We start from the raw sequence: 6,000 nt of genomic DNA on the forward strand, positions 1-6,000 counted from the left end.
CCTCAGCTGTAGATCTCTGCAGTTCATCCAGAGTGATCATGGGTCTCTTGGCTGCATCTCTGATCAGTCTTCTCCTTGTATGAGCTGAAAGTTTAGAGGGACGGCCAGGTCTTGGTAGATTTGCAGTGGTCTGATACTCCTTCCATTTCAATATTATCGCTTGCACAGTGCTCCTTTGGATGTTTAAAGCTTGGGAAATCTTTTTGTATCCAAATCCGGCTTTAAACTTCTTCACAACAGTATATCGGACCTGCCTGGTGTGTTCCTTGTTCTTCATGCTGCTCTCTGTGCTATTAACGGACCTCTGAGACTATCACAGTGCAGGTGCATTTATACGGAGACTTGATTACACACAGGTGGATTGTATTTATCATCATTAGTCATTTAGGTCAACATTGGATCATTCAGAGATCCTCACTGAACTTCTGGAGAGAGTTTGCTGCATTGAAAGTAAAGGGGCTGAATAATTTTGCACGCCCAATCTTTCAGTTTTTGATTTGTTAAAAAAGTTTGAAATATCCAATAAATGTCGTTCCACTTCATGACTGTGTCCCACTTGTTGTTGATTCTTCACAAAAAAATACAGTTTTATATCTTTATGTTTGAAGCCTGAAATGTGGCAAAAGGTCGCAAAGTTCAAGGGGGCCGAATACTTTCGCAAGGCACTGTACATCAATGATGTCGCTCTGGCTGCTGGTGATTCTTTGATCCACCTCTATGCAGATGACACCATTCTTTGGACACTGTGTTAACTAACCTTCAGATGAGCTTCAATGCCATACAACTCTCCTTACATGGCCTCCAACTGCTCTTAAATGCAAATAAAACTAAATGCATACTCTTCAACCGATCGATCACCTGCCCGCTTGTCCAGCATCACTACTCTGGAAGGTTCTGACTTAGAATATGTGGACTACAAATACCTACAAATAACTACAAATACCTAGGTGTCTGGTTAGACTGTAAACTCTCCTTCCAGACTCACATTAAACATCTCCAATTCAAAATTACATCTAGATTATGCTTCCTATTTCGCACAAAGCATCCTTCACTCATGCTGCCAAACATACCTTCGTAAAACTGACCATCCTACCGATCCTCGACTTCGGTGATGTCATCTACAAAATAGCCTCCAACACTCGACTCAACAAATTGGATGCAGTCTATCACAGTGCCATCCGTTTTGTCACCAAAGCCCCATACCTGTATACTACCCACCACTGCAACCTGTACGTTCTCGTTGGCTGGCCCTCACTTTATACTCGTCGCCAAACCCACTGGCTCCAGGTCAACTACAAGTCTCTGCTAGGTAAAGCCCCGCCTTATCTCAGCTCACTTGTCACCATAGCAGCACCCACCCATAGCACGCTCTCCAGCAGGTATATCTCACTGGTCACTCCCAAAGCCAATTCTTCCTTTGGCCGCCTCTCCTTCCAGTTCTCTGCTGCCAATGACTGTAACGAACTGCAAAAATCACTAAAGCTGGAGACTCTTACCTCCCTCACTAGCTTTAAGCATCAGCTGTCAGAGCAGCTCACAGATCACTGCACCTGTACATAGCTCATCTGCAAATAGCCCATCCAATCTACCTCATCCCCTTACTGTATTTATTTATTTATCTTGCTCCTTTGCACCCCAGTATCTCAACTTGCACATTCATCTTCTGCACATCCTACCATTCCAGTGTTTAATTGCTATATTGTAATTACTTTGCCACCATGGCCTATTTATTGCCTTACCTCTCTTATCTTCCCTCATTTGCACATGTTCTACATAGATTTTTCTACTGTATTATTGATTGTATGTTTGTTTATTTCATGTGTAACTCTGTGTTGTTGTATGTGTCGAACTGCTTTGCTTTACCTTGGCCAGGTCACAGTTGTAAATGAGAACTTGTTTTCAACTAGCCTACCTGGTTAAATAAAGGTGAAATAAAATCTAATAAAAACTGTCTCCCGAGTGGTGCAGCAGTCTATGGCTCTGCATCTCAGTGTTTGAGGCATCACTACAAACACCCTGGTTTGAATCCAGGCTGTATCACAACCGGCTGTGATTGGTGGTACTATAGGGCGGCGCACAATTGGCCGAGCGTCGTCCGGGTTTGGCCGGTGTAGGCCGTCATCGTAAAGTGCCATTATAAAATGTTAAGGGCTTTTCCTTCTTTCATGTCAAAACCACATGCCGTTGTGCCAAATGGTTTTGTGAACATAAACTCTGGTGAAGGATTAACATATTTAACCGGTGATGACATGCATTGTGGCCATAGTGATACAATGATACTAACCAGACAGGCGTATAGCAAATACAGGCATCTATACATGTATAAAATACAGTGAGTACTGTGCATTTGCTTTCAAAGCTCAAAACACTCAATTCACATAAAATTTGGTCATCATCAATGTTCAATAAGTATTGTAGTATTTGGGGGAAAATAAAACACACATCCTCAATATATATAAAATCATAATATGTGACGTTACATTATCATGACCTACTATAATTATTTACACTGTGACACAACAAAGGACAAATGCCAAAAAACATTTCACATGACATTTGCCTTGATGTTGCGTATTATAATGCATTTATTTTTTAAATCAATTGAATTGTGTATTTGTATTGTGTGTCAAAATATCCATAGTTTATTGGTGTGTAATTCTAATGACAAAGGTCAACAATAATAATCTATGATGCTATTTTGATATTTTCAAATCAATTAAAAGCCTACATGTATTATGATGCTCTGAGGGAAAGAACTCAAATGTTACCTCAGAACAGATTTTCTACACCTCTGTAATGAGTGTTTTATTGCGTAATTAATGGATGTGTGTGTGTGTGTGTGATTGTGTTTGTCTGCGCTCGCTTATGTGTTTGTGTGTGCGTGATTGTGTGTGTGTACGTGATTGCGTGTGTATGTGTGCAGAATTTTGTGTGTGTGTGTGTGTGTGTGTGTGTGTGTGTGTGTGTGTGTGTGTGTGTGTGTGTGTGTGTGTGTGTGTGTGTGTGTGTGTGTGTGTGTGTGTGTGTGTGTGTATGAATCCGAGAGAGTGAGAATGACAACTGTAATCAGGAGTAAACAAAAATCGCTACACAATTACAAAGCGTGTTCATTGTCCTTACTGTACAATTATACAAGCAACCAGAGACAAGCAGTATATATGCCATACACAAGTCAGAGCCATGTCTCCCCTGTTTTTTGAATATGCTTCACTTTAACAGGATGTTCATCCATTGATACCAGCTCTCAGAAATATCACACTAAATAGACATGTCCTTGCATGGACTTAACCTCTGAATTTGGTTTTTAAAAGATTTTCACAGAGCATACTAGATATAAAAGTATTACGTAGCTTTATCCCTTACAATTCTTAAACTCTCTCCGTTTTCATTGGCCTGAAGTGTCTGTGTTTGAATCAAAATGTCTGAATAGGTTTTGAGGTAAAATTGGAAGCAGGGTGAGTGTGGGAGGAGGTGAGAGTGGGAAACACAGTAAGAGGGAAGATTAGACTGTGGAGAAGGTAGAAGGTAGGCGTGAACCTGGAGAGCAGGTCAACCCCATAATATATCAATTTGGAGGGAGCATCATTAGAGCCATTTACCATGACTTTTCCCTACACCCTAGTAATCACACTGTAGGTTCCTCTCAAGTGCTTCGAAGAAAATGGTGGAAATCCTACAAAAGCACACTTACAATACAGTACTTTCAGAGAGAAAGCCTGGGCTGTTATTACATCACTATGGAATGCATAGGCGTCTCCATTATATCTGTAGGCTCTATGGGCTCTGTAGAGAAGAAGGGAAAGATGGAGATGTTCAGCCCTGAGCCACATTTTGTCCCTTTGTTTTATTTCTCTGAATAGAAGTGGTGGATGCTGTTTGAATGACATCACGGGCAATGAACGGCGATGTGAGGACCTGCTTTACATTTCTACTTTTTGCTCCGCCTTACTCGAGCCTGACACATTTGTAGAAGGTGGTGAATGGCATTTTTTTTAGGGTCAAGTGAGAAGGCACAGCGAGAGAGAGAAAGAGAGATAGAGGTAAAAGAGGATGGGTAGGTGCCTCATTGCTCTTGATATACGCAAGTAAAGGAAAGAGAGGTGAAGGCCTTGTTTGTAGTTCTCTGTGGCTCAAAGTCCTACACACACCTTTAAAGCCTCCTGCACGACTAATATGCTGTTGGTGTAGGTATGACATCATCTGCATTCAATCAGATAGGCCTGTCAATGACGCAAGTATAGAGAGATGGTAGAAGAAGACGAACTGTGGCCATGTTAGAATGGCAATGCTAAAACAAAGTAACAAAGAAGGCAGGGAATATGAACGGTATTATACAGTTGCAGACGTGTCACGGTTTTGATTCACGTTGTGATGAAAAGCCCTGAGATTGGAGGAAATCCTGGGCTTGGAAGAAAAAAAAGCCCTATCCTTGCTGATGCTATTTTAATTAAATAGTTGCTAGGTTACACAGAGCAAGACGGCAGGGGTGTGTGGTGGCAGAGGCACATGGCGAGGGGGGTGGTAGTGGTGGGGGATGGGGAGGGGTTTGTTTGAGGAGGGGACTTGTCCCCAAACAATGAACGCACATCCCTTTTTACAAACCCAATCTATGATAATAATTTCAAATTAGACGTATTGACATGTAATACAGTGCTCTCTTTCTCTCCCTCTTTCTCTCTTTCCCAATCTCCCTCGTTCCCATCTCTCTCTCCCCATCTCTCTCTCTCTCACCCTCTTTCCCATCTCTCTCGTTCCCATCTCTCTCTTTCTCTCTCTCTCTCTCTCTCTCTCTCTCTCTCACCCTCGTTCCCATCTCTCTCTCTCCCCATCTCTCTCTCTCTCTCTCACCCTCTTTCCCATCTCTCTCTTTCTCTCTCACCCTCTCTCCCTCTCTCTCTCTCACCCTCTTTCCCATCTCTCTCTCTCTCTCTCTCTCTCCCTCCATCTCTCTCTCTCTCTTTGATTTCTCTCACAGATCAGAGGGTGGGGAAGTCCCCTTTTATCTTGGTGACACCGCTTTTCACCTCCATTGGTGACTTACTGGGGGCCGGTGCTCCTGTTGCACCCTGGGATACCAGACGATGGAGGATGCCTCTAGCCCAGGTACCCTGGCAACCGTTCATGGAGCCTACAGCTCCACTCTCCAAACCTCCACCCCCTAACCCCTTCACTCCCCCAGCCCTCAACCCTCCATCCCTTCACCCAGCGTCCCCAGTCCAGGACTCTGGCCACACATAAACCCCAGACAGGCCTCTGATGGATGGGGCTGGAGAGAGAAGAGAAGCCCTTGATGTTGGAAATAAATCTGACAGGCCCTACTGGAAGGGGACTAATCTTTCCCAGACTAAGGATTTTTCCTTTTCTTATTTTTTTTTATATCCTTCTCTCTCTCTTTATTTCCACCCCCACTCTCTTCTCTTCATCCATGTCTACAGAGATAATGCTGTAATTTACAGCCAAGCATTATGGAAGATGAATGATAGTTGCTTTTAGACTTAATACACATTAGCCTTTAACAGATAATAGCCTACTGGTAAGAGGAAAACAAAGAAATACCTTCAAAAGGAATTCGTTATTTGGTCATATTCTTCCCCTAATGTTCTAGTTATATAATTCCTGTTCCTTCATAAGATTCAAAGTTGCTACTGATCAAAGTACACTGATCAATCTTCTTTTCAAAGGTACCTTGCTTTTATTTTTCATATTCATGGATAAAGTATGGTTGAGAATAGACAATAAAGCAATGCTTTTCCCATTTTTGTGACTGTTTGTGATTCTCCTGAGTGTATACATGTGTGAAACTGGCTGTAAAGACACACTGTGGATTTAATTTGAAACACACACACACACACACACACACACACACACACACACACACACACACACACACACACACACACACACACACACACACACACACACACACACACACACACACACACACACACACACACACACACAGGTCAACAGCAGATCCACAACAGTGGTTTTAGGGCCACT

At 42.5% G+C, this 6,000-nt stretch overlaps 1 long non-coding RNA gene across 1 annotated transcript in view; it reads left to right on the plus strand.

Annotated features, from left to right (window-relative positions):
• The window catches only part of LOC149982775 (uncharacterized), a 58,826-nt gene extending 53,071 nt beyond the window's left edge, over positions 1-5,755 (plus strand). The window contains exon 2 of the long non-coding RNA XR_016496515.1: positions 4,976-5,755. This is a non-coding gene — a long non-coding RNA (uncharacterized LOC149982775). The remainder of the gene's footprint in view (positions 1-4,975) is intronic.
• Positions 5,756-6,000: the final 245 nt, after the last annotated feature.

Source organism: Oncorhynchus mykiss, chromosome 6 (genome assembly GCF_057628025.1).
Source record: "Oncorhynchus mykiss isolate SJ-2025 chromosome 6, ASM5762802v1, whole genome shotgun sequence".
Classification (NCBI taxonomy): domain Eukaryota; kingdom Metazoa; phylum Chordata; class Actinopteri; order Salmoniformes; family Salmonidae; genus Oncorhynchus; species Oncorhynchus mykiss.